At 41.8% G+C, this 26,804-nt stretch overlaps 1 long non-coding RNA gene across 2 annotated transcripts; it reads left to right on the top strand.

The window, feature by feature from the left end:
• Window positions 1-1,570: 1,570 nt before the first annotated feature.
• Window positions 1,571-25,020, top strand: Gm36553. 2 transcript variants are annotated; one of them, XR_382830.1, is made up of 2 exons: window positions 1,571-1,852; window positions 24,571-25,020. It is a non-coding gene; the product is annotated as a predicted gene, 36553 (long non-coding RNA). The 2 variants fall into 2 exon arrangements; XR_001780847.1 differs by lacking the exon at window positions 1,571-1,852 and adding an exon at window positions 23,553-23,840.
• The last annotated feature ends 1,784 nt before the right edge of the window (window positions 25,021-26,804 follow it).

A 26,804-nucleotide genomic window follows, 5' to 3' on the forward strand; every position in this document is an offset into this window, starting at 1 on the left:
GAACTAGGACATTTATGTGTCCAGGAGAGCCTACAGTATGTGAGCTAAGAAGAAGTGGCAAAGTTCTCATTTCTAAATACCTCATCACTTCATAAGACTCCTAAAGCTCTCAGAATGTTGAAAATGAATGCAATTCCTAGGTTAAGCCTGTCTCTCACCAAATCTTTTATCAGTTAAGGATGAGTTAGTTTGTATGCAACAGAAACCCAACTTTGTAATAGTGAAATGGTAAATTCAGAACTCATTTATTTACTTATTCATGGCAAGAAGCCTAGTTATAACCAGTGCCAAATGATGCCCCCACCTGACTCACCCTTCTTCCAGCTTCCTACCCAAGCCCCTTGTGTGTGGCTTTGCTGCTGTCACCCATCACAGCTGGATTCTGGGTAAGAAGAGGGGAAGGAACAGAAGCAACACTGGCCAGTGGCAGCCAAGCTTGTCTGTTTTTATTAGGCAGGAATTTCCTTCCCCAATCCCCACCCCTCCTGTTTCATCTCCTATTCATCTCTACCTGAGAATGTTGTAATGTTTTAAAGGGTCAGCATGTGTAACTGGGCACACTGCTTTCCCAATCTAGGGATTCTGTTCTTAGGCAGAGAGGGGAGAGTGGCTCAGATGTGTGGAAGCCGTACCATCTGAGAAAGCATCTCCCAAACAAGAGAAACGTGTTTGGGAAGTCGGCTTGCTATGTCGTTAATTCTGCAACGTAAGGTGGAGTGAGGTAGGCAGATACTGTTTTCTTTCAACTCAAGGCTGCATCAGAACACTGGACTCTTTGTCAGGAAAAGGAAATAAGTTAGAAATAGAGGACGACAGTGTTCCTCTCCGCACAGATTTGCTTAGGGTGTGGGCCTTCCTCTAGGATGTGGTTAAGGTTGCTCTGATCTAGGCTTCTAACCCCCACCGCCACTAACAATCTGAACAGGTCGGCTCTTCTGTGGAGTTTTCCTGTGTTCTGTAGGTTGTTATCCTGTCCTCTGCCAAAAATGATGCCATTAACATTGCCTCTTTCCCTATAGCTGTTATAAGTGAAATCAAAGCATCCCCCAGGCAAGTACCAAGATGCGCCCAGTTAAAATTCAGTAATTGGATCTATTCTACCCCACTAAACACTGCTGATGGAACACAAATCTTTTTCTAGTTTTAAAATGAGAAAGGTAAGAGTCACTTACTTACCAGTTGGAATTCCCAACCACTGAGCCAGTAACTGGGGTGCCTCCTAGCAAAGTTTAAGTATTGTATCTGGACTGGGCTTCTACTAACCCAGCCACCATGGCACCTATAATACAACCTTCGTATTTAAGACCACCATCTCATGGGCAGAATTTACAAAAGCAAAACAAGCTAGCGGTAAAGCCACTTAGCAAATAGAAGCACAGGATGGATAGTTTAATTCAAATCTTAGATAGCTGTACGAAAGAGAAATCCATAGCAGCCCCAAATGGGAGCAACATACATGTTCACACATTCAGTATAGATAATTCCAGGAATTAGATTTTCTGGCCACACTTCATGGATGTTCACATAGTCCAGCAAGTACTTTCTGAACCTATCAGCAAATATGCTGGTGCCAAAAGCTGTGGCCAGGCATCATTGTATGTGGGGGGTGATGCCAAAGATATTGGGCCCTGAGACTATAGCACTCATGTCAGATCTTGATGTGAAGGAGGCCCTTTCCTTTTTGCTCAGGAGATAACTTAACAGTGACAGTGGCTTACTCATGCAACTGCATGCTAGTCTTTGTTTTCTGTGTCTAGGAGGCAAAGAGACTATGAGACCTGGGCAGTGAGATGCCATAGAAAACCTGTATCGGCATCTGAACCTCAATGGCCTGAGTATCAGCCGTGAAAAGGTAAGGCCCATTTCTTCTTCATGTGCAGGGATGGAAGTCCTACCTAAAGATTCTCCAAAAGTGTTTCCAATCAGTATCCCATGATGGTTGAGCCGGCTGGTATGCTGTGTAGAGTAACTGCCTATGATCTGCATTCCACAGTGCTGATCCAGGGTGTTGTGTTGGATATCAGTGTGTGAAGCCTGGAGAAAACTAGCTTTAAAGAGGTCTACACCAAGGTTTCTCAGAAGTATCTGAGTCGGATGTTCGGGCATGGTTAGTAACTTACTAGAGTCCACTTAAACATTCACTGCCCATGCCAATGATACACATAGTCATAGACATTTGACAAATATTTATTATGTGTATATACTGTGCTGACCCAAATGTTTAAGGTAAGAACATTTGTTGTTTTTTAAATTATTAAATCAATTGTACATATTTAATCACCTATAATTATGTTCTCAGCACCAGAATCCCCTTGCCAAAGCTCTGAGAGGACAGAGCAATGATCCTCTTCGTTGCGATTGTGTCACTGGCTCCCAATTATTCAGTAACTATTGTAAATGCTCTAGATGGATGAGTTGAGTAGAGGGCAGTAATGCCCAGTCCGCACTTTGAAAATTTCCCAGCTGGTGCAATAACTCCTCTGGGGCTGCAGAACATACTCACAGGAGAGTGTGTTTGAGAACCCAGGGCCTAAGCCATTAGCAGTGGAAGTTACGCGAAAAGACAAGAAGATACTACTCAACACATGAAGCTTAGGATTGAAGCAATAGCCTGACTATGGCACACACACACACACACACACACACACACACACACACACACACAATGCTTTAATTAGAATTCTCTTTTTTACCTACACAGATTTTGTGTCTGGGTCTAGATTGTGCCCTAAGAGACCTCAGGCAAAAAGCCACTTGGTCTGGCTGCTTAGGAGCACACTGAAGGACAGGGAGCTTTTCTTCCTAAGGGACAAGGATGGAGCTTCTCTAAAAGTAAAACTAAAATATAGCCTACCAAAACATGCTGGTGTGGTAGAGATGGAAATGGTAGCTCACAGTTCTAAGAAGGCACTTCATTAGTCCATTTGAACAAGCCTGTGTGCTTCAAGAATAGAGACGGGCTCTGAGCTCCCTCTATCCATGTCATTATCCAAGAATGCACATGCCGCTGTACTAACATGTGAAGAATTATTAGCTTAATACTGCTTCTGAGTCCTTGCATCCTCAATAGCTCATTCCTTGGAGAGGGCTAACCCTTTTCCCTTCATTATTGCCACCTATTGTTTTCTTACACAATTCCTAAAAAAGAAAGAAAGAAAAGTAAATAGGTTTCTAGTGGTTACTAAACAGTCGGCATTCACACAATTCCTAGGTATAGATTCTAGCAACAACGTAAAATGCCACTTAAGCATTTGGAATATATTTTTGATATAAACCGAAATATTTTCAGTTGAGCACTCTTTGTTCTAGCCAATTTCCCGTATTATAGTCAACATGGAAATGGAAGCAGCTGCTCTACATGGCTCCTTCTTTTGGTGTTCATGATTTCTCAAACTTTAGGACCTAGTAGGCACTGTCATTGGCAAGGGCACCCTATACATTGGTCACTTAAGAGACAGAATGAGGGCCCGACCCTGGGCAGTTTGTGTGTGGTGGTATCTGTCTCTTGAGGCAGACCAAGGAGATTTTGTTTGTGATGGCTGAGAAGACCCTGTACTGCTAGCTCCCTTCCTGGTGGCAACAAAGCACACATGCCAAGCCCATTGGTCTCCAAAGACTCCTTTCTTAGCTTGATCCTGGGGGGAATCTGATCTCATGAGAATCTACTGCTGGCCTTTCTAAGAGCACAGTAGCCTGGAATCCCTTAAGGTATTCTGCAATGCTCAGTAGCATACAGCAAACGTGAATATGTAAGAAGCAATCTCTACCAGTTTTCTTCATTAACTTCTTGTTTGTTCTTTCTTAACCACCTTCTTACTTTGGGTCTAATGTGCCCTTCCATTTCTGGCTTCTTCAGTATAAGTTTAACTATCAATCAACTCTACGAATCAGTGCTATATGTTCCTATGTGTTTCCATAACTGTATCCACAGAAGTTGATGTGTTTGGTTTTATTTCAAGGGTTAAGAAATGTTTTTCATTTCCCCTGAGCTTTCCTATTTTAGCTCCAGGTTATTTAGAAGTGTGTTGCTTAATTTTCAAATACTTGTGGATTTTCCAAACTCTCTTTCTGGTTACGACTTCTGCCATCATTCTGTCATGCTTGGGGAGAGTACTCTGTGCCAGGATTTCTCATCTTTTAAGTGAGTCACATTCAAGCAATGGCCCAGAATATAGCTTGCCTTGGTGACAGTCCATGTACACTTAAAAATAATGTGGCTAGATAGCGTTCTTCAGGTCTTTGTTCTTAGCAAATTTGGGCATCACTTCTGCATCATTTCATAAGAGAGGAGTTCCTCTTCAACACTGCAGGTCAGTTCCTGTTTCTCCTTCAAGCACTCTGGTGTTGGGGAAATTCAAGCCTAACTCTTGTCTGACCTTTTCTTTACTATGGAATGCTCCTCTTTATTGCCCAAGGAGAGGGCTCCTGTTTGCCCCAGGTTCAGCAGGTTCTCAGAGTTTAAGGTCTAGCTCCCAGCACTGTGTATCTTTCATGTTATAGCCTAAGAGTCTGAGCAAAGCCACAAGCCTTGTTCCCAGTGCCTGCTCTCCTGGCCACAACTCCAGGGATTACTTCCAAAGATTTCTGCCAGTCTTCTCTGTGAGTGATCCCTGAGTCAGTACGGGACTCCATGAGAATTTTTCTTATGGCGATGATCCTCACAGTTCTATGCTGCCCTGTATTCCTATATTTTTTCATTAGTTATCTTTTTATTGCAATAACTAAATACCTGAGATAATCCACTCACAACCAGGAAAGTTTTATTTGGATTTGTGGAGGTTTTTTAAAATTCTTTAATTATTTAATTAATTATGCTTTAATTAATCTCATATTTATTTATTTTCATGTTTATTTGTTAGTACATGATATTAAAACATGATCATATTACTTTATTTCCTTTCCTCTTTCTAGCTATTCCCCATAGGCCCCTGACTCTTTCCATGTCCCCCACTCTCAAAGTCATACCCTCTTATTCCCTGATTATTGTTACATAAATATATATTGTAAAGATATGTATATATATGTATATATACATATATACATTTAAACAAATATATAAATACAACTTCCTCAGTAAACTTTTGTTATTTGTGTGTATATATTATTTCAGGATTGACCTCTTTGTACTGGATAACCAATTAGGGAGATAAACCCTGGGAAAGGCACAGTTTGAAGATCTTAGTTGCCTAGTTACAGTGGAGACTGTGACAAGCCTATACACAGTGATGGAGATGTTAGGCTGAAGCAGCCCTTTCCCCATGGTCAGAAGTTAAAGCAAGAAAGAGGAATAGGTTGGACCATAATCCTTACAAAGCCATGTTCCCAGTGACGAGAAGGTTTCCCACTCAACCCCAAATCATAGCATGTCCACAACTCTCAATAGTGCTGAGAGCCAAGACTTCTACCTATGGGCTTTTGAGGAACGCTTAGCCAAATATCAGCCAGCAGTTGGACACCACTGATGTATTTATCATTCATTTTAGCCGAATCATCCTCCAGTGATATCAACTCTTTTTAGTGAAGACATTTTATCTCTTCTTGTAGCCATTATCTACCATAGATATATCATAATATACTTGTCCCATGAACTCAGTTCACCAATAAATTTATAAAACCATGCAAATGTACAATTGTCTGGTTTGTTGTTGTTGTTGTTTTAAGAATGAGACTGAAGAGCATTTTAGCCTTATATCCTATATGTAAACTAATATATGGACTAACATTTTTAATGGTTATTTCCTTTCTGAAGAGGAATTTGAAATGACAACTTAAAATGACTGTCAAAATGCAGCCTAGTGTGTGATCTATTCCTTTACTCATAACTTTGGAGTTAGACACTCTGGAGGGAAGACAGAAGAAAACATGCAATAGCTACTAATGCAACTTTCTGCTTAGTTTTCCTCCTTTCTTTCAGAGATCTTGAATGTAATAGTGTCAATATTTAAATCTCTCAGGCTCTGGGAACAACTTGGCTAAGCTAGGAAACCCAAACAGTGTCTAGCGGCCAGAGAGAAATTGAAAAAATTCTTGCTACATCTAAATGAACTGAATGAGAACTGTCAAAATGTCTTTAAGGGATTCAACGTGTAGGAGAACAATTACTACTGTGTAGATATTTTGTCTTCCCTCCCTTGATCCATCCCCATCCCCACCCAGTACACATGGGGTCTAAATGTGTTTCCCTATGGGGAAAGGTCTGGTGTCAGGTCAGAGTGGGAGATGAAACACTTTTCCCTTCTGCCACTTACATCTGTTACGGGGTAGCTTCCGGCCATTGCATCACAACACACATCATTGGCTCGCCTTGACCCCGACACCATTTTTATCGGCTTAATAATAATAAATCTATGTCCTGAAATAGTTTTGCAGATTACAGCAATCAATCACAATTCAGGGAGCCCAAGACCATTAATGCCATCAGCAGTGATGCAGACCCCGGGAATCCATCTACATCAGCCATTACGATGGAAAGTACACCGGGAGAGCCTGAAGTCGGGGGCATAGATGGGAGGGTAAATTGCAATTCTATTTTTATCAGCCATCAAGAGATGATTTTCTTGGGGAGGCTTTGTCTCTTTGTCGTAGGAAATGCTTTTGGGACTTGCTAATTCCTGTTGCAAATGATCAACTATGAGGCTTTTGCTCGCTCTGGGGCTGTGCACTTAAATGCTGCCTATTAACAGTCTATAAGCCAAAGCCCTAGGGAGGTTTCTCCACAACTCCCCAGTGAGCTAAGTCAAGGAATTATTCTCCACCTCTTTTGAAGATGATCCCAGCTGTTGACATATTGCCTTGCCCAGACAAGTCTAAGGGGACACTCAGCTGGGAAGGACTTATAGCCACATGGAAGCCCCAGGCCCCCCTTATTGATGAATGCACCTGATTACCAAAACTCTGAGGAATGAGGACTGTGGAGAATAAAAGGGTTATTCATTAGACCTGGAGTTTAAAATGTTCTCTAAAATCTAAGGCTTATTTTCTCCTGAATACAGCATGGTGAGGTGAAAGCAACTGAGACAAGACCGGAAAAGTGAGTTCTTTGCTTGGCTCTTCTGCTAACTAGTTGTATGATGTTAGGCAAGCCATCTGAACTTAGTAGATATTATTTCTGTTTCTGTTGTGGACAATTTTCACTAGTTCAGATATTGTAAGCCATTGGCCCATATGGCCATTTGGGTTGGTGTGTATGTGGTGTGGTGTGGTGTGTGTGTGTGTGTGTGTGTGTGTGTGTGTGTGTGTGTGTGTAGGGAGTGATTTAAACATGAAAAAAATGTCCATTAAAATTGCATTTTCATTTTCAGAAAGCTCAAATGAACCATTAATACCAGACTGAATCTTTAAGTAGCAACAGTGACAACCCTAGGTAGGTGCTCCTGTCTATAGACCTCGTGTTCTCCCAGCCCCTAGTACCTGACATGTTTTCCTCAACTCTAGAATGTATTCATACTAACAACTAATTGCTGGCAGCATAAGTTTTGGTAACTCCTGAATAAGAGGATCTACAGACACAGTTCTACCTAACTTTAATCTAACAAAACAAAGCTTATATTTTTTAAAAATTTTTAAGTAAAGTATTTTAAAAATAAAATAAAAAGTAGGATCCCAAATAGCTAGGTGTGGTCTTCATCTCACCTTTTTATCCTACCATGTGAGTACCAGTACGGACTGCCACTTACCAACTTCTGGCTTCTCGATTTACAATCAGAAAATTAGAGCTATTTCCTATGTATGGCTTCTTTCATTTTAAACCAGGCTCACACATACTAAAACACCGAATCATAGGCCCAAGGACATATGAAAGTTGGATCTTTTCATCAAAGGTCAAGGTCTTAAGTCAACAGGACTGTGCTCTACACAGACCTTACATGTCTCATGTGTCTTCTGCTGGTAGCACTTGCTAAAGAATGCTCTGGTCCATGTCCTCAGCCTCTGGGGTGGCTTCCTCTGCTGGGTCATATGTTTCTGCTCTTCATATAAGCTAGTTAGGTGGTATCAGACATAATGCTTTTACATTAGTTTGGTGCCAAGCATAGTCTAGAACCATCCTGAGTGGCCAGTACATATATGATGATGAGTTGAGCTGCCTTTATAGTGAGACTGTCCCTCACAAGTAACCAGCCAAAATATAAACCCAAGGCTCTTAAGTATCTGTGTATCCAAACTCCACGTGTACGTGCATGCTTAGGAACCCATTCTGAGAATCCACATCCATATTTAAAATCAAAGCCGTACGTGTGGGGGCTAATTGTGGGTCTAATGATAAATATCCTTGGACTTGCTGAATATTTTACTGTCTTCTGTAGCTAAGCTGTCTTTACCCAGTAAACCCCATTCCCTTCTGCCACCTCAAAGCCTTCCCTTCCTCTGTCTTCCCTGCGGATTTATAGTAGCAAGGTGTGTAGAAATTTTCATCTAAGAAATGAACATAAAGATAAATCATCTGTCTTCTCACTCCTTTACCCCTGTAACTGTTGTCTCAAGAGAGCTTGCAAGCCTTTATGCTTTTTCTGATTGAGGGAAAGATTGATTCCATGGCAGAGAGTGGTGACCTTGACAATGTCAAATAATTTAATATGCCATTAGACTCCAGGCCTGACTTTTGGGTTCATTCGCAGTCATTGAGGGCTCTGTTTTCTCTGAACAATATGGCTGTTGAGAAGGACTTGGGAGGTGGTCGTTCATGCAGTCAGCTGCTAAAGGGGTCTTTCAATTTCACTTTTAATAGGAAAATAAAATCAGTTACTGTATCAGCAAAAGCTTTTCAGAAAAATCAGGTCATTCTATGGTCCGTGGCTCTTTTATTATGATTGGAATCATGTCAGTAGATCCACACGTAATAAAATGCTGCCTCGTAGGTCTGCAGAAACAGGCAAGAAAATTGGGTTTTCAAGTTTCCCCCAATGTTACTTTCTTAGGACAACAAACTATGGGAGTTTTAGGAAGAGAACAGCCATGAAGTTGAAGTTACGATGATCTTTTTGTGGCCGGGAAGAAAAGACAGGTAAAAGCTATGAAAGCACACAGCCTGCTTCCCCTGTCTGGCAAACCAGGAGTAGCCACTTGGTCAAACCTCTGTCTCTCTCCAAATTCCCACTGGCCACCAGCCCTTCCCTTGGGTTTGCAGTCAGCCACATTGGACTCTGCTCATGTGCTCTCCCACTGACTGGGTGACCTTGTGCAAATGACTTAGTCCTTCTGGAGCCTCTATAGGAATTAAATGAGATCATGCCAGGAGAGCGAGCTGTGCTCACAGGATCTGGCTCAGAGCCAGTGGTCAATAAATGGAGCTGTGATTAGCATCATTATTATTATTGGGCTTCATCTTCGGTGCCTTAATTATCTGTGGGCCCCACCCTATCCGTGTCTCTCTGCCTCTCAGAACAGCCTTCCTTCTGTGCCCAGGTTTCACTGTTGGGCCACTGCCAACTTCTCCCTTCTAAAGCAGTGAGGGAATGGTGTCGTCTCTGCATCTCTGGGTTATGGATAACTCCCAGGCACTTTCAGATTCCTCGAAGTCGAGCTGTAATCTAACAACAGCTGCTTCCTGGGCTGTGGACACTCAAAGTCTGAAGGTACATAGCAGAGCATAAACTGTCTGAGATCTTTTGACCACCCAGGTTGGAAATTACAGGTCTCTGAGCGTTCCCAGGAGCCCTGCGCCTCTGCAAGGAAAAGCGTAGCCGAGTATCTTTTGTTCCTGCCCATGAATGTACTTCCGAGGTGCACGTGGGCTTTCTGTTGTAGCTGCAAGCACCTGTCAACATCTGTTGAACACACAGCTCCGTGTGACCTACTTACATGGTGATTGCTGGTGGCCAGCTGTGGCTTCCCAGAGCCTAATGTTGGAAGTTATTTTGTGTCTCCGCGAGTGCTGTTGAATGTCACTGGAAATCGAGATTCCCAACATTAAAAGAAAACCAAAGATTTTTACATTTAAGTTTGGATTTTTTTCCAGGAGATCTAGCAATCCCGAGCAAAGGTCAGGATTCATAGACTTGGAGTCTTGTTGCTGCCTAGCAACGTAAGCACTCAAACTACAATCATCTTACCCCTACTCCTGACCGAAAGGTCAAGCAAACAAAACTAATAGCAGAAGAGTGACTTGGGTTCATAGGCTCATCCCTTTCTGAGACGTCATATTGTCTGTATAGCTAGAGATAAATAATGTTGGAATGAAGTTGCCAGTGGAATCCAGGTCAAGCAGGCAAAGAGCAAAATCTTCCTTCTTCAATGTCCTTTATAGAGGCTGTCACCAGCAGGTGTGGCCCAGATTAAAGGTGGATTTTCCCACCTCAAAAAAAAAAAAAAAATCCAAATTAGATGTGTGTCTTTCCACTTCAAATGATTTAATTAAGAAAAAGAAATACAAAAACAAAATCAAGGTGTACCCGGCCACTCGGGTTTTAGCTAACTCCACAGGTAGTCTAGTTGACAACCAAGAATAGCCATCACGGCTTTCAAAAGAACTCCCACACTTGGAATCTAGGTGGGTGACGTTGCCAGCCATGACTGTAATATACCTCTCGGGGCAGATTTTTGACACATGTAAGGAGTTTTCAGTATTCAAAAGTAGTCACAAGAAAATGATATGCGGTGAATAAACAGTAATTTCAAGACAAGAGAATTGTGGGTAGATTTGCCATTCTAAAGTATGATACAGACGGTTTTCAGAGTCATAACTGCCCAGGAAACTCTGTGTGAACTGAACAAAGGCAGGTCTGTTTTCCATTGACCATCACTCGTGTGTGTGCATGTGCGTGTGCGTGTGCGTGTGCGTGTGCGTGTGTGTGTGTGTGTGTGTGTGTGTGTGTGTGTAAGGAGCACAGCAGAGATGAGAGGAAAGAGGAGAGACATACATTCAATCACCATACCTTTAGACAAAGGAGTTCGCCTCACAAACAAGCTGCATTGCTTGAGTGACCGCTGTGTGGAAATGGCCTGTGTGTAGAAGCTTTCGCCTCGGCTTTAGTCTGACAGGCCATGTGTTGTTGGCTGCTTTGCTGGGGCGACAGGAGATCACATCTACATTCTTCTCCCAATAATGAATCCCTTAAAGGTGGATTTCAGTATTCTCCTATATTGGCCATTTGGGGCTTAAGACTCCACGTAGTTTATCAAATTCCACTCCACCTACCAAAAGTGGAACTCACCCATCTGCTTTGGAACACACCATGCTCTATCTCCCAGACAATTGTATGTGCCCTGTGAACATTGTTCCTTGTCAAAGTTCTCCATCCTCAATCAGCCTACTGTAAATTCGGCTTCCCAGATGTAGCATCATGCAGTTCAGATGTCTCCACAGTCTTTCTTAGATGCCTGCATCCTCCTAGTCTAGGAGAATCTTGGACACTTTATGCATCTCTGTAGATTTTTTAAAAAATGAATTTTTAAGCTCTGTGTACTTCCTTGTAGCCTTCTTTTGGCACTGGGTAGCCTTTATTCACATCTGTGCTGTCTGTTTTCCCTGTCATGAAAGCAGAGTTGTTTATCATCATATATGATCAGTAAATACCTTTCGCACACTTTGAGGTACTGCTGTTGACAGTCACTGTGGTCTCTAGTCATTTATGAAAACCATGACTAAGTCAAAGACTTTCGCGGGGAAGAATATCTGTTATTTCCCAGTGCCACTTTAGAGACCTGAGAGCCAAAAGATATGCCATGATTCTTGTTTTTAGGAACCTTTATGTTTTGCTCTGGCAAAGATCTATGAAGATCAAGGACTGACCACCAAGTACCCCTTAATCCTAACCTAGATGCCAAAGCCATCCAGATGCCTTGCCCTATGGCCTCTGGTGGTGAAGGTGTTATTTCTGACAAACACTGGAAGGTGGGCTGTGAAGGAATTCCAGGAACTGCGTTATATTTAACATCTAGGTTCTTGTGCTTTAATTATAACAACACAACAGACACAGCTTTGGCATATCCATTCCCATGTGCATGCTTGTCTGTTGGACTCACCAATAATCTCTGTGCCTACAATGTCAGAACAGCAAAAGTGTCAGAGGAAGAAGTGGAAAAGAGAAAGCTTAGACTGTTCCTCCATGAGAGTTTAGAGTTTGAAACTCTGTTGAGAGTTTGCTGCAGTTTCTTTTTCTTTCTTTTTTTTTAACAAACAAATACACCATTCCCTCCCACCCAAGACCCCCAGATTCAAAGCCTTTGTTTCTGCATATAATTTTATAAAAGAAGAAAAATCAAAAGCAGCTCCATTTCCCCTCATAGACATTATCTGCTATTAATCTTTTCTTGTTTCTCTTTTGGAAGTATTTTGTCTCCACATTAAGGTATTTTGCCCGCTTCCGAGAGAGAGAGAGAGAGAGAGAGAGAGAGAGAGAGAGAGAGAGAGTTAGGCCTGTCCTCGGAAATCCATGTCAACTGCATCTTATCAGGCTCCGTTCCCTCAGAGCCTTTTGCAATATCACAGTCCTAAAAACTGCTTGTGTTTTCTTAGCCAAGCTGATATACATGCTCTTCTAATTCTAACAGTTTGCTAATAAAATGTGTTAGGCTCAGCATTCACTCCTAGCTAATTCTTGGCCTTTCTAGCCTTCTCTGTAATTGGCTTTGAGGCTGATTGTCTGGAACTCAGCCCTAGGGTATGAAGCCTCAGGCAAGATCTCTCTCTCTCTCTCTCTCTCTCTCTCTCTCTCTCTCTTGAACAGTGATGAACTTTGCTTAGAATGGCCAAATTTTGCTCCATTCTCAAGGGAAAGAATTGGGAAGCAGTTTGAGTGAGTACCCCTGGCTATTACGAGGTGGCTTGACCTGGAATTTGGGATGTATCACTGTCTTTTCTCCCATCTCCTCCACTCTCTCAGTCTCCCCCCTCTCCTCACCCGACTTACGCACATTTCTAGAGACTAGAGTAATAATTCTTGTCCTGATGTGGACCATCGAGCATTTTAGAGCCAAGAAGATCTGATTCTGAACACATCATTTCACCTAAGTTTTGTTTTCCTCACCAAATAGGGGCAATACTACTTTCTGGAAGGGACTATGATAAAGGTGTGGAATAGTGACTATGGAAGTCTGGATACATTGGCAACATTAAATTAAGAACAGCATTGCATCATTACAGCCAGCTCTTCTGTTCCATTCAAGCCCTCCATGAACAACAGCAGCATCTATAAAGCCATTATTATGTGGGACCTGCTTTGTGTATCCTGAGTCCAAACTGCTGTTGTATAGTGATCTTTCTTTACTGCTTTGCCCAGCTCTTCTTGGATCTGCCTTTTCTCCATTATTTTCTCCCAAAATGAGGTCTTCCTTCAGATTTTCATGTTTCAAAGCCGTAACAAAACAGAAAGCAGAACTTATTTTGGTTAAGCCCATTCACCCAGTGCTCCCTTTGATCCAGGGTATTGGTCATATCTGCACTGTGGACCAGCATTCTTCAGCCGCAGCTGCACTTGACCATCATACATAGAGCCTTTCATTGCCTCCATGCTACACCAAAGGAGCTGACACCATTGGGAGTGGAACCAGAAAAAGCCTGGAGAATCACCTCACTGGAGGGTCTTGTTTGAATGTAGGTTCTGTTCCTCCCATGTTGAGCAGCAGAAGTGGGGGCCTCAGAGAGAAGTAATGCTATAAGCAGCAAATCCAAGCTGGCCTGACCCCTTTGCTAAACATTAGCTTCCTATTGACACAGTTGTAGACTCTCAATGACATTTCTACTCTTGTTAACAGCACTCGAACTCTAGGTTCCAGGGGAAGGATGGATATAACTCTGGAAAGGAAAGATGGCAGCTCCAGTGTCAGTGAGCCAAAGATTTCAGTTAGGAACTTTTTACAGAACCGAGGACTTGTAGATCAAGGACAGCCATCACCAAATGCATGGGGACATCTTAAAATACGAACTTTTCTCATCCTACCTTTGTTCCTAAGTTATGGACCATTCTTTACGAGGTCCTTAAAAATAGCCCACAAGGGAGTAGTGAATTCTAATTTTGTAGCTGTCACTTTCCTGAAGCAATTGATGCCAAAAGATTGCCCTTTGTGTGACCTCTATTCTGAATTTAGCAGTAACCACCTAACTCACTCTTTGTAGGACTCTGTTCATCACTTGTCTCAGCAATGTTCATGGGTGTCCAATATAGGCACATCTGTTTGCAGACTTCTTGAGTCATTTAAGTTCTATTGTAAGAAACAAACCTAAATCCACCTCCCCATCCCACCCCAGGAAAATGCTGGGGGAAAAACTATGATACTCCCTAATACAACTTCTTCATTTATAATCTGAGATGCTAGACTCAGCTTTTCTCTGAGGATCGCTACCAAATGCATCTTTGTGTATTTTGAGCAGAGATCAGACATCAATCATCGTATAGAGGCTTCAACAACCACAACTCTGAAGGTACTCATAATTTCCCAAATGTACATGGCTTGGTTCTCTTCTCTCTCAAATCACTCCTTTCCTTAAGGATGACAGAGAGAGCTTGTGGGTATACGACGGGGTACACATCACAGTTGGATGATCTACGAAATCTTAGTGAACAGGTAATTCTGGAAGAAGAAAGCTTGATTCTGGTCCTAATCATGCCTTAGCTATGTCCAAGGAGGAACAAAGTTAGGTTTTTCATAAGTGAAATGATTTTCCTTTAGCATTTAGAGTCCCCTCTCCATAAATAATAGATTCAACCAGGTAAGGCTAAAATAAAAACAAGTATATACCTTTTTGGTTTTTTTTAAAAGCTGACTGACTCACTCACCTACTCAATCCATCAAAATTTTTAAAAATTCATCTTACACGTCGACTCTTCTAACACTTGGCCCCTTAGTTTGAGACAGTTTATATAGACACATGATGACATATTTCTTTCTCCTTACTGGAAGAGCAGTGGTATAAGGAACATTTCCTGTGGGATGAATCTGGACTGTCCAGATGAACTAAGACTTAGTTGACCTCTTTCAACATTTCCATAGTACCCAATGTGATTCAACATGTGATTAGCGCATGTCTAATCTCGTTCAAAGCCAAGCTCCTGGGAGGAACCTGGTGGAGGCAGGAAGTGCTAGGAAATTAAACTCATATTTATTTTGGAAGCAAAGGGCCAATACAGTCCAATTTTTTGTTGTAGGGAGGCAAATCTGGATAAAATTGTAATTCTGGATCTGTGAGTGTGGAAAAGGGGAAACAGGTCTTTTGGCCAACCCAAAAGCCCTGGACTGAATCCTGGGCAGGCCTCTAGCTATTTTCCAGACTGAGTTTTGTGATAACAGCAGTGGCATCAGGTAATTTTTAAAGACACACAATTAGGGCATAACCAGTAAGCATTGCTATGATTCTGAAGCCTTGATTATATAAGTGCAGCCTCTCTAAAGTGAGGAGTGGGGCTTTATATTACTATAGTGAATACTGTCGTGGAAATGTTTTAATCCCATCCCAGGGTTTCTACCCTGACTTTGACCATTTAGTTCCCAGATAAAAGACATACGCAACCTTTATATTTACAATAAGCCTTAAACAGCATAAGAACTGGGCTGATACCAACCTTCTGTGGTATTAGAATCTACTTTTCTATCAATAACCCCACATTATTACTTACTTTGTTTTATCTGGGCTGCTCTTAATTCCAATTGGCCAGTTCTTGGGGCCACATTTTTATGGCTTATCTAACCCATGGTGGCTTCTCTTTCCTCCTCTACCTTCTTCTTTGCATGGTTCTCCTCCTACCCCAAACCTGGGTAACCTAAACCTCATGCCTCTTCTATCCAGCTATTGGCCATTGACATCTTTATTTACCAATCAGAAATAACTTGGGGTCAGGGTCACAGGTCTATGTGCAGACTCCAGATCTTGGGAACCTGCACTTAGCACTACAATAGACAGCAAGACCAATCCTCAACAGAATACAACAATTCTCTGAGCACCTCCATGTTTTAGCATCCTTTCCCTATATTAGAATATCCACCTTCACCCTCCCTCCTTCCATAATAAACACGAAAATGGACAATATCATTTTGACTCTCAGATTTGGGCACTTGCTTAGTAAGGAGGAAATTAAATCTGTGAAATTGCCTTGGGTATTACTCCTACTTATTACAAGTGAATAATTTAACATAGAGGTAGGTCACTATAATTAAGCAAGACTCATAGATAGCTACTCCAAATTTTAAGCTGTATTTTAGGTTTCATGTCTGCTTTTAACAGGTGAAATTCAGAGTAAATGATAGACAGTCCTCTTCCTAGAGAATGCCTACTCCCAAAATAAATTTTATTTTGTTTCTATGTTATGAAATCTTGAGCTTTTTAGCATATAGGTTTTTTCGTTGTCCTCAAATGGAGAAAGTAAACTATTCTGTGTTGGTAACCGCCTCTTCAGGTCCTGTGTGTGATGTACATTGACCTTAGCGTAGAACTTGTGCTCTGGTTGATATGTTGAAAGGTTCTGTGAGGTTCTAGGTCAGTCCATGTATCTAGTTTGAGTTACAGTATGGCAAAAAATGGAAAGAAAATTCCATGTAAAATATGTAGGAATTGTCTGGGAAGAGAGTCAGAGTCAGGGCTGGAGAGATGAGTCAGCTCTTAAGAGCACTGGTTGCTCTTCCAAAGGACCTGGGTTCAATTCCTAGCAACACAGGTGGCTCACAACTGTCTGTAACTCCCCTGCCAGGGGATCCAACATGCTCACACAGACATACATGCAGGAAAAATAACAGTGCATGTAAAGATAAAAATAAATAAATCATTAAAAAAATTAATGGGATAGCATTTGAGAAGTGAATGGAATGATTAATAAAAAAAATTAATTAAAAAAGGGTCAGAGTCAGCCCTCCGCAATCATCATGACTCGGAGTCTCTGATCTCCTACCAAGGAGTCCTTTCCCAAGGGCTGGTTACCTGGAAGGGGCTGGGCATGAGCCTGCATGTTACCCTCTCTGCTTTGTAAGCTGGCCTTCTTCACAGAAGAAGCTGGCCTTTCTTTTCTCTGTGCAGCTGTAAACCATTCCGTATTCCTTCCAGGTATGGCTCATTTCCAAACTCTTTCCTCACCTTTGCCGGCTCCATCTCTGGCTCATCCAACTGGCTCTGCCCCACCTCCTCTCTGGGTCTCAGACGTGGAAGCCAGGAAATAAATAGCCCTTCTATGGACTGGGAAGAGCAATGAGAGATACCTTCCTTGTGCTACTTTGAATGGGCTGCTGGGGGAGGGAAAGAGTATCCAGTGAACACTTGTACCTTGCTCCTCTTAATGGAAAAAAGGAGAGAGCCATACTATGTGAAATTCACACCCTTCTCTGAAATGCTGATCTAGCATGAACATGCATATGCATGTGTTAATAGTGTGAAGGGCATTGAGATATTTGACCTATCTAAAAGATAAAAAGAAAACCCATATGGATCAACCTGCAGCCTTCCCAACTTCCGCTCCCTTAGCTCCTTCTGCCACCCCCCAGGGAGGTGAACGCTGGATTCATTTGAATGTGCAATCAACAATGCTGTTCTTTTCCTTCTTATTGTCTATGCCAAAGACAATAAGAGGTGTGAGGTGAGGTGTGATGGGATTAAAGGCACACAAATAAAAACCAGCCTAGCATTAAGGTTAACTGCCTCTATGATAATCCCCCTAACATCCAGAGAGAGGCAGGTACCTTCCAACAGCTGTACAGGCCATAAATAAAGCTTTTCTGACTTTTATGCCTGTGTGGCCTCAATTATAAATGTCTCATTAGCATCTTTTTTGCATAGCCCATGAGAGACGAGTTACTCTTCTGACGGCTTTGTCCTTTTGTGGATTATACCTAAGTCACATGGAGCTAGATTTTGACTTAAAGTTTTGAACGCCCTTCGAATTGAGAAATTTCTTGGAATACTGGGGTAACTTCGAAAGAAGGGGGTGGGTGGAGAGCCTGGTGGTTAGGCAAAGAGCCAAGAAAGAAGGTTCCCAGAGACTGTTATATCTACACTCCACCCTGCTGGAAATGTTGTCTCTTTGCTGAATGTGTCCATGTGATGAACTATTGTCTTTCCCAAGTCTTAAAAGCTTTCAGACTTTATGTATTTTACAGTGCTTTAGAGCTGAGATGCACATGGTTTGTTCTTATAATACACAAATTAAAACAGGAACAAACACATAGGGAAGGCAGAGTTGGCTCTTGGACCAGACTCTAGCTCCCATAGTCATAAAGCTACAGACAGGTAGATCTATCACTTTAATTTAAAAATGAAAATCCCTTCAGAAAACTGGCAGTCATTCAGCCCTGACCAAATGGATTTGAAAGCATTGTGATTTCTCCTGCTGTCAGCTGGCTCTGGGAGGGTTGCAGCTGGCAGGCCCACTCATGGAGTGATTTGCAGCAGTCACTAGTGAACAAGCACTCCAGACTGAGAGTGGAAAGAAATGGGGCTATAACTATGGGTGTTTGCTGAGTATCACGTAGTACTGCTTGCATCACCTTGTTACTTTTCATTTAAAAAGAAAAAAAACCCACTATTATTTTAATAATGATCTTAAACAGGTGCCTCTTGTATTGCTGTTGTAACAATCACTACAAGATGATCTACAGCAGCATAAAGATCTCACAGTTCTGTAGAAGTTGGTCTCCAGTTTCAGTGGACAAACCTTAAGGGATGCAAAGGGTTCTGTTCCTTTCTAGAAGCAGTCAGAAGTATAATTTCCTTCCTTGTCCAGCTTCTAGAAGCTACTTATGGTCCTTGGTTCTGTGTCCCCCTCCCTCCCCTCATTTTCTGGACCAGCAAAGATTGGTTGACCGTGCATTCTGTCACTGAGTGACCTCTTCTCTATTCCTGTTCCATGTAGAGGGACTTGATGGTGACATGGCCTTGACCAATGTGGGCAATGTAGGGCAATCTACCCATCTCCATGACAACTGACTCAAACCCTAAGCATCTTCAACCTCAGTTCCATTTTACCATGTAATGCTCAACTTTAACTTTCTAGGGTTTAAGATGTGGACATGTTTGGGGAAGGAACATTATCCTGTAATCACAGACAACACCAGGCAACTGAGGGTTTAGGGCTCTTTGGCTAATTAGTATCAGGGTAAAGACTAGCTCTGAGAGTCAAGTCTAATCTGAAAATAAGACATGCAAAAAGAAGAGATGAGAGAAAAATAAAATCGAGGGTGCATTTTCTACATGAAAAAAACAGACATTTATAATAAATGCTTTGTTGGTTATGATTCACTGAGAAAAGAAGGAAATGGATCTTTATGAATGCCCTTAGCTAGTTCTTGTATTCCCCTGTTTGACCTATAAATAGTTTGAATAATTTGTAGTTCACCAAAGTGCATTGGCTGCACTCAGGATGTTGGTCCTTCTGGTGCCATAAAACACACCAGGGCAGGGAAATTGACCCCACAACAGACCACACACAGCTACAAAGACCAGTATGAAGGTCTTTGTAGGTGTGTATGTGCACACATGCGCTCTACCGGAGCACTTACCACAATGCAAGCTAAGCAAGCCAGGAGGTTCGATACAGCCCCGGAGCAGAGGGTTTGAATTAATAAATGTAAGGTACAGAGAGGCATGGTTAATGCCAAGTCAACCATTTCTACCAATCAAATATAAAATAAATAAAATAATATAAAATGAACCATCTAACAGGACTGTGCCTCAGGAATTATCAAATGGATGTTGTGGGACCTGGTAACCCCAACATTTTAAAGCTACGCTATGTGTATTTTCACGTGGGTTTTGCCTTTTTCTTGTCTAGAAGGCATATGCAAGGAGGGCAAAAAAGAAAAGTATGTAGCCTTCTTGTAGCTCCCCCTCTACCAGGTACAATTCACAGCAAAATAAGAAAATTTAGAGACTTAAGATTCTGCCATAGCCCCACCCCCCTACCCCCACGCCACACACACACACACACACAATAAAAATATTGAAATTTAGAATGTCTGAGAGATGTGGAGCCATACCACTGACCTCAGCAGATTTGGTGGGACAAAGGTCCTAACGTTCAGTCTGCAAGAGAGGAGAAAGCCACATGAAATGTGTGCCGACGTCCCCTGAGGAGGCGGCCAGCTGGAATCTAGTGGGAGCTTTCTGGGAAACTCCAGAACAGTAGCTTTTCCCACAGTGTCCACATACGTGACTGTCTTTGACGTATTTTAGGGGCTAAGTATGTGTAAATAAAAAATGCCTGCCCTTAAACATCTGCAAATGTGAAATCTACACTTCATATAGGAAAATCTTGCTCCAGCAGACACTCTTGGGAGCTCAGCCTGAAGGCTGGTAGATATGAATCCCCAGGATAAGACTTCTCACTAATACTTGAACCATCCCAGAAATCTTCGTTCTATGTAGTTTCCAGTCATCATAAGACATAGTGGGGAGAGGCTCAGGGCCATGGAAAACATAAGTTGGCATTTTAAATTTTTTCTGTTAAAGATACTAAAAACAAAATGTACAGGGTGTAATAGTTTCTCACATAGCTTAGGGACTTTGACTCAACAACAGGTATCTTGGGAGCCATCTGATCTGGCTTCACAGGACAGTGCACTAACCCTGGAAGTGGTGGTTTTGACATGCTTGCTACAAGATTTTTTTTGTAGATTATGCTGACCATCAAAGCCTGCACCTTGCTCTTGCCTTTACCAAATTATGTTGGAAAATATTTGGTTTCTAAAAGGTTCCAAGCTCTGAATTGTACTGGAAATCCTCATGTGCAAATGAATATATTAGTCTGATGTTTATATTAGTATATTAAACATTTACATTCAATTCCTTATTTTGTCTCATCATAAAAAAAATGTTTGCTCACAATGAATATTTCAGTATCCTGGTGGTATTGGTTGCATAAAGATTGTGTCCCTAAATTCAAACTCATTTAGTTTCCCTCCAGGTGAAATCCGCATTCACCCTGATAGTGGCAATAACTACACCCACCCCACCCCACCCCTGAGGGAACTCACAGGATTCTAATCTGCTATCTAAGTCAAAGGGGAACTCCTCTCTTTGCACACCAATGGCATGACAGGAGCCTTTCAGTCATGAGTACATAGGGATTATCCACGGAGTAACATCAAAAAGTGTCTCCAAAAACAGATTTCTCCCAGGACACATCAGCCAAAACAGATTCCAAATGGAGCAAAGTCCCCAGTGTATGAAGGGACCCACCAACATGATCTGCTGGCAGTCCAGCCCAGCAGGTGAGGTGCTGTTGTGTGGATGAGTAAATTCTATGCCTGGGCCTCGTATTATGCTGTACTTGCTCTGAAGGGTATGAACTCACCCGATGTGGTATATGAGGATGGTGGCCTTTTTCTCTCCAAGGTGGAAGGATGGAGTCTTAATCTAGTCAGGAGGTAGAGGTGAGGGGACTTTCAAAGCTTTATAAGTCTACTCTGCCCTGTTGACATCAGAAATTGTAGACTTCTCTCCTAGAAGGATGGGACACTTAAATGGAAAGGGGAAAACACTGTGTGAGTCTCATAAGTGACCTCTTAATTCTACTTCTGGGTACATATCCCAAATAATTGCAAGTGGAGTCTTTCGAACATAGCTGCCTTCCCCTATTCCTACCAGTGTTAGTCACGAGTCAAGAGAGAGAAGCGATTGGTTTCCATGATTAGGTGAGTGGATAAAGGAGATGTGATGTACACATTCAGTAGAATATACTCAACTTTAAAAGGAAGGTCATTTGAGCACGGGCTACCAGGTGAATGAACCTTGAAATCATGTTTAGTAAAATAAGCCAGTCACAAAAAGAGAAGTCTTCTGTATATCCACTTGTTGAAGGTTAAAGTGTCAACTTCAGAGAAATCATCAGTAGAAGAGCAATAGCCAGGGTTGGAGGAGGGACAAGGGGAGATTGTTGCTTCATGGGTATAGAGTTTCAGTCTTGAAATATAAAAAGTTCTGAAGGATGGTTGTGCAAGTCTATGAGTGTGTGTGTGTGTGTGTGTGTGTGTGTGTGTGTGTGTGTGTGTGTGTGTGTGCACAATGGGTACCGTGTTGCTGTGTAGCCTAAGGGGTCTGAAAATTTGCTATATAGCTCAGGCTGTCCTCAAATTTACATTCATCCTGCATCTAACTAACCAAGTGCTGAGATTGTAGGCATGTACCATTTATTGCTGTTGAACCATAGACATGAATGATGGTAAGTGGTAAGGTTTTTGCTTTGTGGGTTTTTCCAAACTGAAGTTTAAAATAAGATTACCAAAAAAAATTAAATTTTAAAAAGCTGGGAAACAGAGCAGGAATCAAGCAAATCAGGAAACACAAGCAAAAAAAAAAAAAAAAAAAAAATGCCATGGTCTTTCTAAGTTGAGAGAAGTTTGAGAGGTTGAGAAGTGATTGTAAACTCTCTGGCCCCTTTCCATGATCAAGCCTGAGGAAGTGGGCTAAGGAACACACAGATCCATGCTCCACACCTACACACTTCTCTGTCTCTGCTGGTCTCTGTCTAGGAAGCCTAGGAAATGTGGTGTGTGAGTGGACAATGTTGGCTTCTTCAATCTACCCATCTATCATTCTAAATGTACAATTTCAACTTCATCCTCTCTAGGGCACCTACCTGCCCTTCTCTATACTATTCAACATATATTCCTGTCTCCACACTTCTTCCACCATTCTATAATTACTTGTTAGTCTCTGGTTCTCCGATCTTTGAGTTCAACAGTGGAGTTTTTGACTACCAAAACAATGTCAGGCATATGGTTGGAGCTTAATAATAAATGGCATCTCATGGTGTCTTGGTAATTACTTTTATGTTCACAGACTAAGGATGGTTTGTGAACTAAAATTCCTATTCTGCTCTGGCTCTAGTGTTGTGTTCATACTTAGATGTCTTTGAGATCCACTCTCAGTTTCTATGACTTGCCTCATTTCAACAGTCCCTCGTCCTTTCCCTAAATGTGTGTATGTGGTTTCTGTTTGATTTGTTTGGATTATACATGTCCTTATTAGTCCTGTGTGGTAGGGTGTACGTGTGTATACAATAGAGATTGTGCACAGTAGGAGAGGCATAGAACAGTTGTCTAAGAGAGGCTGGACTTGGAGAAATGCGATCAAGAGAGCAAAAATAGAAATATTCTTCGATTTCCTTGGACTAAAAGCCTCATTGTGATCCTGTGTCTTCGTATTTGTTCTATGTTGCTTCACCCAAAGTTTGGTCTTGACTTCTAACAAATATTTTCACACAATATTTCAGTTATGTCCTTCTTGTTTACCTCATTATTTCCCTCCAGTGACTGACAGCCAGACTGGGGCTTTGTGTGCCAGGTACCATCCCTGGGAAGGAGGGTGTAAAGGAAGTGGGATTTTGAAAAGATTCTAACAACTTGTTGGGAATCAACAGAAGATCTTTCAGTCCATTAGTGATGTCTATTGTGGCTATAAGAGTGTAGAGCTGTGGTCCTGATGCTGAACTTTTGCTATTCCGGACCAATATAAATGCTTTAGTCTTAGTGCTTATTTGTTTCATTTCTTTCTCGTTCCATGTGTCCTACCCAATGAGCCAAAGTAGACAGTGTAGCAAGGGAACCTCTGCATGGAGCTAGCATCATCCGTTTTGCAGCTTACAGTGGGAGCCTCTACTTCCTTCCATCTCCAGGCTCATTCATGCTTAGGAGCTGAGTTTGTCCAGATGAAGCTGGGAAGTCTATCAGTTAACTCAGTCCCTCCAGAGGTGGGGCCTGGCGTTTATCTTAGCAACCCAGAGACACTCTGTCTGCTCTGCCCCAAGTGAGCCCTGGGTGTCAGCTGAATCCCCAGGTTACATCATTTCTTATCTTCTGCCTGCTTCTTCGCCCTACTTGCTCACCGGCCCATCGATGGTCTGAAGCACTGCCTCAGGTCACATGTCTATGCCTACATTTGACCAGAATTTGCTTGTTCCTGCTCCCAGGAATGAAAGACTTACCAGGTACCTCACTCCCGCTTCAGAATGGGTTCTGTCCACCGATGCGCAGATTGCCCACAACGGTACTGGTATTCCTCTAACAGTGGTCCAGACATCAAAATAATTCCCTTCCTAGTTTTAGAATGTTCTAGTCTCTGCATGAGACAGTCACATTGTCTAGACTCATATGTGTAGAACCATTTATCTCGGGCCTAGAGAAGCCAACAAGTTCTCTCCCTCCTCCCCGATCCTGCTTAGATTCTTTCCTACAAAGACCCAGAATATCCTGTGCTTGAGCTGGGCAATGCTAAGAGACCATTTGTGGAGCACCTGCTATATACCCGAACCCTGAAGCACGTGCCTTAATGTGTTCCTTCTTCTCAATGGGTCTGTGGAAGTATGCAACATTATCATGCTCACATTGCAATGGAGGAGATCCAGGCTAAACTATTTTGCTTTAAGGTAACCTACATACCACAAGATGCATGAATCTGAATTGATATTCACTGAGTCTAATCTATTACTCTCCTAGAGGTTGCCATCAACACTCTAGAGATTGCAAAGTTACAGAGCATGGTAAAATGCTGACCATGGTTCTATTTGAGAATTAGGGATTTTTGTTGGTTTTTTTGTTTGTTTGTTTTTTTGGTTTTTTTTTTCTTTTTTTTGCTAATTTTTTTTTAATGAACGTTGAGCCTTATTTGTAGTTATATAAAATTGGATCATCTGACAGCATGACTTTGATATCTTTCAGGACAGAAATCAAATGAGCTAAGAGATGTCTGTTCTTCCCGTGGAAATAACCCAGGCTGCCTGTCCTGGCTTTTCCCTGTTGCATCAGTTCTCAGATGTTACCATCCATCAGAACCATGTGGAGATAGCTGGGCTCTTGCCAGAGTTGGATTCAGTAGGTCTGAGGATGGCCCAAGAACCTGCCTCATTTCAGTTCCATCATTACTTTCTATTTCTTATAATATTAATGCTGTCACCACGTTTACACTTGATTCATCTGTCTACAGTGTTGACTGTGGGTGTGTTGTAACTAAGTTATACCAATGCCAAGGAATTCCTGGCCCTTCCATCTTTGCTGAAATGAATCTTAAAGTTAACTTGGATTGCTTATCATTCCCCCTTTCTCTTCCAAGTCTTTAAAAAAAAAAAAAACAATGTAACAGATTTATTCAGTTTTGCAAGGGAAGAAGAAGAGGAGGAGGAAGAGGAAGAGAAGAGGACAAGAAGGAGGAGGAGGAGGAGGAAGAGCTGGAGAAATGGCTCAAAGCTTAAGCACACTGGCTGCTTTCCCAAAGGTCCTGAGTTCAGTTCCCAGTAACCACATAATGGCTCACAACCATCTGTAATGGGATCTGATGCTGTTTTCTGGTGTGTCTGAAGACAGCAACAGTGTACTCATATATATATATAATATATATATATATATATATATAAATTAAATAAATAAATCTTGAAAAAGAGGAAGAAGAAGAAGAGGCGGAGGAAGAAGAAGAAGAGGAAGAAGAGGAAGAGGAAGAAGAGGAAGAGGAAGAAAGGCACCAAAGCAGACATGTTACAGTTGCTTCTTTCCCTGAACTGGCAGAGTCCAACAGAAAGAGGGCTTTCTTACACATGATAGGCAGGACCTTCTGCTAGCAGCTATCCTGTAATAGATTTCTCGTCATAGAGTTGGGCTGGGGATGGAGCTGAGTGGTAGATTGCTGACCTAGAGCCCCATAATTTAACTTGCAACTACCTTACCATTCTGTTCTTTGGGGAAAGTCTTAACTAGCAGTCTTCTCTGGCTATGGAAAAGTCAACCCATTTCAGTAGAAACCTACTTATCCAGTTATTCAGGAAACAATGCACCAAGTCAAAAATTTTAAAAAGTGTGTACCAAGTTTCTGCTCCACCCAGAGTGCTCTGCTGTAATCCTTAAGGCTCAACTCAGATGCCCTGTATTTGAAATGTCCTTCATGCCTAGACAGGGCAGGAATAATTCTTTCCTTTCTCAGAACTTCAGAACTTACATTTTGGCCACTTCTACAGCAATTGTCTCATATGACTTGGGAATAAAAATGATCTTGTTTCTCCCATGTCTTCTATAAGATATTGTTAGCATAAGGTGAGACCTGTATAACTAACTTCACAGTCTGCATGGTGCCCACTATACTGCTATGCTTGGTGAACAGACATGGTGCTTGGTGAATGGCCGGGCTGGAGAACAAAGTCATAAAAAAGGCAAAGAGCAGAGAAGACCTTTAGAGCATGAGATAACTTGAATTCTCAGTGGCTAAGAGACTATTATGCGTCCAGGGCAGCTTGGGTGCTGCTGGAAACAGTTGTATAAATTAATGATCTGCCATGAGAAAGCTTGCAAGAAACATGAACAGGGCAAGGAACGGAAAGCCACTTAAAATATGAGAGTTATACTACATGGCAATAATTTCAAAGAAATAAATACACATTTAAAAGGGGGCATGCATAATCAGAGTGGGGTTGTGTTCATGGATAGGACAGCTGAGTCAGGTATTTGACTAGGATTGACCTTTGCTCCCAGGGTCAGGAAGATTTTCTCCCTTGCTACCTTCTGCGTATCATCTCAATTGTTTGAAATGTGTTGATACCTCCATTAGAACCAACATGGAGTCATGTTTAGGCACTATCATAGATTTACCTGATAGGAGTGTTCATTCTGCAGTTGTTAGACATATCAGCTATTCAGCAGGGGTGTGGATTTGTTCTTAGAATTTCCACTTCATCATTATTCATCTTTTAGTCCACTTGTCCTGTATTTTATTGTCAGAGTTGAGTCTATTTCAACTTCTAGATTGATCAGATTCCCACATATGTAAATTTAAGTATCTCATGGCATGCCATTAGTACATATAAATGTATGTCTTTATCAATGTTTCTTCCTATGAAGTGCACTGAATTTGATGTGACTGTACTCTCTATTTGGTTTCTATTGAATATTTTGCCTTTTATTCATTTTTC

Source organism: Mus musculus, chromosome 13, assembly GCF_000001635.26.
Source record: "Mus musculus strain C57BL/6J chromosome 13, GRCm38.p6 C57BL/6J".
NCBI classification, from domain to species: Eukaryota; Metazoa; Chordata; class Mammalia; order Rodentia; family Muridae; genus Mus; species Mus musculus.